The following is a 6,583-nucleotide window of genomic DNA, read 5'->3' on the forward strand; positions in this document are numbered from 1 at the left end:
AATGCTCAGGTGCAAATGGAACATCTGTATTACCCACACCCCCTGAGTTCAGGGAACATCTTGGAAGAGGAGGTGGGAATATTGAAAGAGCCAGAAATTGAGGAAGCCAGAGAGAAAGAGTATCTTCTGCACATGACAGGACCTCTGCACTCAACAACTCTCAGTAGCTGTGGTTGCCTACACAAGACCTGCACAAGAACAAGCCAGTCAACCTTTGAGGGTAGAGGAGGAAGGGGCTCAAGAGCCTCCACCCCAGCTGAGGAGCAATTGGTAGTGGTTGGCTTCTGGAAGAGGAAGAGTCTCTTTAAAATAGTGTAGCCCGGGGATGACAATCAGCCAGTGGTTCGGGGACATGTACCTTCCACCTTTGACCATGTTCATCCGTAACTTGCGGAGAAGGCACCGGTGATGGTGGTCACAGCCATGACTTATACTCAGAAGCCCCATTTGGCCACATTTTGGCACTACACCAAGGTTGAGCTGGTTCCCCCAACCCCTGATGAAATCCCTACAGCTATTCAGAGTGTGAAAAAAAAATTCAAAGTGCTAAAACTGGTAGCTTCAAACACCTTACAGTTGAGGAAGCTGTGCTGAATGGTTTGGTGGCCACTGAGGTGTGGATGTGATTTTATATCGGAGAGATCATAGGCAAATGTGGTATTGTTGGCTATCATGTTTGAAGACCAAACTTTAACTTCCGAGTTGAGTTCTTATTTGAATGTTCTTGGACCATGTGTAACGGGACTGTTATCTGAATAAAGTACTAGGTGTTGAATAGAAAAAAAAATGTAGACCACCATACTCCATGAGTGGATGGCCCTTCATTTATGGCTATATGAGGAGCACAAATTGGACTTAGTGAGTAAGAGAGAGAAAGAGAGAGAGAGAACACATAAAGTTGGGAGGAGTAGAACAGTGGGTAAGGGTGATCTGGGAAGAGGATGAGGAATTGGGGATGAATATGGTCAAAGATTGTACAATGACGTGGATGTATAAAATTCTCAAAGACTTGATGAAATAGAATTTTAAAGAAATTTAAGACTTTAGAGAACCATCATTATCCTCCACCAGTATGCAACCTCAGAACTGTTTCCTGTCAGGAAATGGTTCAAGCATAAGACAAACAGTGAACTCTACTGAGAGAAAATTAATTGTAAGTGTTATATTGACAATGCTATATTTTAGTCATATATTGAAGCATCAACAAAGAAAAGTACTACCTCTAGATAGCATAGCTTCTTGTCATAGACTGGCAGGGATGTGATTTTTCTTTACTGTTTGGATGGATGTTAAAACAGAGTCTCACTACATAGCCCAGGTTTGCCCCAAACCCTTGTTTCTTCCTCACTGGTGTTGGGATTGCAGCTGTGTGTCATCTTGCCCAGCTGAGATGATTCATTTCTAATGCAACTTTATTCACTTTGCCATGTGGAAGAACAAGAGATAACATTCAACTTGAGAGCTCTGTCTGGTGTATAGGCTTCTACGCAAACTGTCTATGCTGTCTCTGAGCCTAGACCCATGACTGCATGAGACATCACATGAAGTATGGGATGCCACACTTCAGGAGCCCGGCACTCTTGCCTTGCAAGACCTATCTAGTTACACTTCATCCTTTTCTTTCATATATCTTGCCTTCCCTCCGACAAAACTAAGCCCAGTTCCAGCTCTCTCAACCATCACTACATTGTAATGTGAGGCATTATTATCACGAGAAACAATGAGACTTGTGTCTAATCCCAAACGGAATTCACTGTTGAAGGGCCTTCCCTCCTTCCCTGGCTTCATTCCCAATCCTCACTCCCTTTATCCTAATAAGTTATCTTATTCCTATAAAGTAGGTGCCAACCATTGCCACATGTTGGCCAAGTAACAAGCATGGTGAGAGGGTAACCAGTCACCATCATACCTGATTGGGGCCAGCCCACCAAAGAGCCAAGGCCACAGCACATGGAACCCATGCTAAGCTACTGATTCTGCTATCAACTTCTCTGACAAATGAAAGGTAGTCATTAAGATTAAAACTGGATGTTTGGCAGGGAAGCTAAGAATCATGTCCAGCTGCAAGCCCTCTAGAATTGGCACCATTCTACACAGTTAACCTGTGGGAGGGGTGGTGGAACCTGAAGAAAAGGGAATTGTTGCTCTTCTCATACACTGGACCTTCAGGACCAGAGGAGGCTATGACAGAGTGCAGAGATCCGAGGGAACTACCAGGACAAAAACTTACTCCCTCCCATCACCCTACACACACACACACACACACACACACACACACACACACACACACACATCAGAACACTACAAATGCTGAGGATGCAGAGACCAAGATCTCCCTGTCTCCTCCCCCCACCCCCCACCCCCCAGCACATACCGCAAGGAGCCTGCTGGGGCTGAGGCTCTGAGAATGACACCTTTCTACTAAATGCAGCAATTAACTCTGTGAGAATTCTTTTTATTTCTGATTTTCTATTATTTACTTTCCACTACTATGTACATATGATGACAGCTTTGCATTTGGATATTGCTGCCAGGTTGTGGGACGGTGTGCTTCCCCACACAGGATACTCTATGGCTTTTGTCACTATACTCTTCCTCACATCTCATACAGTCTGCCTCTTCTTCTGACATCTTTTCCTATGGCTTCCATCCTTGTCCCCTTCCATTTTAACTTCCTAAGTATAACCTCCCATAGTTTTAACAATCTCTAAAATCTGTGGACTCTAGCAGTGTTCTGACTTTTCCCTCTCAGCCCAATTTTACAGTGATTTTTCTTCTCACTGTCTATAATACTCATACCTTGCCTTGCTCCCTTTAATTCTATCCCAACCATAATTTTATTAAATCCCTATGACCATTGCCTGTTTATCCTCCAACTGTATTCAAAGGAGTCATTCTTGCTAATTGGGTAGCACAGTGTATGAATAGTGGTATTATTTAGCCCTGTGGCTGCTTTCACAGTTAATAGCCTACCCAGTGATTTAGCCTACCCAGAGAACCATATAGAATGTATACCAGGTACCCTGAGTTCCTGGACTGAGGAAATATTATCTGAAATATGCACTTAACTCCACCACATCCAAGTCACACTTGAACATTGCAAATACTTCAAATGAAAAAGTATAGCAGATAAAAAAAAAATCAAGCCACAATGAAACTAGACCAGATGCATGAATCCCAATGTAATAACACAAGAAACACAAGACAACCCAACTCCTTCAATAAGCCTACAGCAATGCAACCTAGTAAATGTAAGTTAGGTAAAATCCCAGAGAACTCAAAATAGTGGTTAGAGGTATATGCAAATCCATAAACAAGTTGCTGAATGAAATAAGGAAGAAGATGCATAATATGAAAGACGAATTTAATACAAAAGCAGTAATGGTGAAAAAAACTATGTTGTGATGCTCAAAAATTTAAAAAATGTCTAATAAACAATTGTGACAGCAATAGAGTGAGGTCAAGGTGAGGACAGAATATCTGAGGAAGAGGGCAGCACAGCAAGGAACATTTTGAGAGCCAGTAGGCTACTGCTGTGTTCTGTGGGTTCCCAGATCCTCACAACAGGTACAACTATAGAGGACACAATCCAGAGTGGGAGGCAGAGGGCAGGGATACTTCCAAGAACTGGAAATACATTTATTTGTAATGTTTACCACAGGTCAGATGCTGTGGCTAGTGATTCACACATATGATGTCACTTTTAGTGATCATTAAACACAAAGCAACAAAGCAAGCTTTTGTCATAAGCGACACTTGCTTCTGCTTCCAGAAGGGAGGGTATTTTGAGTTTAAGTAGACCTAGGTCAGTATTGAAGCATTCATCCATGTCAGTCAATATGTGAATGGACTTAGAATACAATTACAAATACAACCACCTCTCATTATAAAATCTCTCAAAAAGCTAGGAATTAATGTCCTCACCCATGGAGGCTTTGCAAAAACAAAAGGAGACCAACAAACAAAACATTTATTCAAAACCTAAAAGGTTTTTTTTTTTTTTTGCCCCTGCCCCAAACAAGACAAGAATATCTGATCTTACCTATCCTAATCAACATTGCACTGAACTACTAAATAAGGTAAGAAGATAAAATTAAAGTTATTCAAAGAAGAAAAAAAGGGAATAGAGTTGTTATGTTTTTTGGATGACTTGACTGTCTACAGGAAATACCAAGTAATCTATGGAACTAACCAGCAAGATGATCAAGGTCACAGAACACGCATCTAAACAAAACAACTAGATGTTTCCATATACAAACATGGACAGAGGTATATGCAAATCCACAAACAAGTTGCTGAATGAAATAAGGACAGAGAAATTAAAGTTAAGAATAGAAAGAGGTAGATAGTAGGAGGCAGGCAGGCATTGCACTCTGTTGATTGTTAAGTTCAATTGCATCTGCATCCAGCATTTCTAAACTTACTGCCAGCAAAAGGGTAGCTGGACTTAGAGGTCACATGGGCTCACAGGGCACATGACTGAACCACGTATCACAGGCTCAAGAGTACAGGGCTAGATTAGTCTCTTGTGAGACTATGCCGGGGCCTAGCAAACACAGAAGTGGATGCTCACAGTCAGCTAATGGATGGATCACAGGGCTCCCAATGGAGGAGCTAGAGAAAGTAGCCAAGGAGCTAAAGGGATCTGCAACCCTATAGGTGGAACAACATTATGAACTAACCAGTACCCCGGAGCTCTTGACTCTAGCTGCATATATATCAAAAGATGGCCTAGTCGGCCATCACTGGAAAGAGAGGCCCATTGGACTTGCAAACTTTATATGCCCCAGTACAGGGGAACGCCAGGGCCAAAAAGGGGGAGTGGGTGGGCAGGGGAGTGGGGGTGGGTGGGTATGGGGGACTTTTGGTATAGCATTGGAAATGTAAATGAGCTAAATACCTAATAAAAAATGGAAAAAAAAGTCAAAAAAAAAAAAAAGAAAAAAAAAGAGTACAGGGCTAGATTACAGATCTCTGTGACAGAAATTACTCAAGTTTTTTCCTTCTGTGGGGATTGAGTTAGGACTAGACCAAGAATAACACTGAAGAGTAGGGATCAGGGGCTGAAAGTCTTGTTATAAGGAGACCATTCTTAGTAGAAATTGTACTAATCTCATCTTATCCATGGCTTCCATTTCCTTTTCTGTCAACAGGCACTGAAAATAATGCATATAATGGAACAATTCATTACCTTTGTGTCATACAGTGATCTGAGTAGTATGATTAGTAGTATGAGTAAGTCATACTGCTCAGAGTGACTCAATATGTTACCAAACTCCATCCTGTCCAAGATATGAATTGTCCTTTTGTTCAGTGCATCTACACTATATAGACTACCCATTCATTATTTACTAAATAGCCATTTCAGCTATCCGACTTCCTGTGATATATGACAGTGCTGACACTCAAGGAACATTTTCATAGTAGTGGAATTGTCCTAGTTTCCTTTCCCAATGCTGTAATAACCAATTTGGGGAAGAAAGGGTTATTTTAGCTCATAATTCTAGGTTACAATCTGCATTGCAAGGAAGTCAAGGCGGCAGGATTTTGAAACAACTGGCCACATCAGATTCACAGTCAAGAGCAGAGAGAATGCATATGTGTATGTATCTGGTGCTTAGCTCATGTTCTTCACTCCTTAACAATCCAGGACCAAAACTTAGGGAATGGTGCTACCCAAAGTAGGCTGGATCTTCCAACATTAATCAAGACAATCCTTCACAGATGTGCCTATGGGCCAACTTTATCTAGACAATCTCTCATTGGGATTTCTTTCTCTTCACTCCACATTGTGTAGGCTTGGCAACTAAATGATTCTAAGCATCTACTGACGCTCTTGGAGTCTACCCATCTAGGATAAGGGGAAATTTTGTTGTGTATTCAAGCTATTCAAGATCTTTTAGCAAATCACCTTCTTCCATGGTTAAGAAACCCTACTGAATTGAAAGAACTTCCTGGTCCACTATTACCTCCAGCTCTGGCTCAGAGAGAGAGAGTCTGGGAAACCTTCCCTGAGTAGAGAATAGAAACAAATTGAGACCCAGATGCCCATGAGGAAAGGACTGGAGTCATCTAGTCATCAATTACTCCTTGGGTGAGGCACAAGAACAGACAACATATTTATATGAGATGACACTCTGCCTTTCAAGAAGATGGACATTCATGTAAAACTACAAGTGAGCAGTGCACAGCACACAGATATAGGCCTTCCAAAATGGCAGTAAAGTCAATGTCCAGCATCAGAATAGAGGGAAAGTAAAAGAAGGGGAACTTTAACTGAGCCACTTATACATACTCAGCACCAGACTTGGCCCTCGACTTGTTTAATAAGCTACAGGGTGCTTAGTGTGCTGACCTTAGCCTATTAGCCCTCAGCTCTCCTTTCACCTTTAGCTCTGGGCATCAATCAGGTCTCACTCCTGATTCTGAGCTTCTCAGCAGTCTTTGTCATCTGGCAAGAAGTGGTAATGTGGGGAAATGGAATATAAAGATACTAAATATTTATTCTCTTGACCTCAAGCATCTTCTCAGACTGCCTTCTTTATGGCTCCATGAATTAATCCAAAGGCTAGATAATTCAGAA

At 41.7% G+C, this 6,583-nt stretch overlaps 1 pseudogene; it reads left to right on the plus strand.

Moving 5' to 3' along the window:
* On the plus strand, positions 320-775 carry Gm36758 (predicted gene, 36758; annotated as a pseudogene).

This window comes from Mus musculus, chromosome 13 (assembly GCF_000001635.26).
Source record: "Mus musculus strain C57BL/6J chromosome 13, GRCm38.p6 C57BL/6J".
Lineage (NCBI taxonomy): Eukaryota > Metazoa > Chordata > Mammalia > Rodentia > Muridae > Mus > Mus musculus.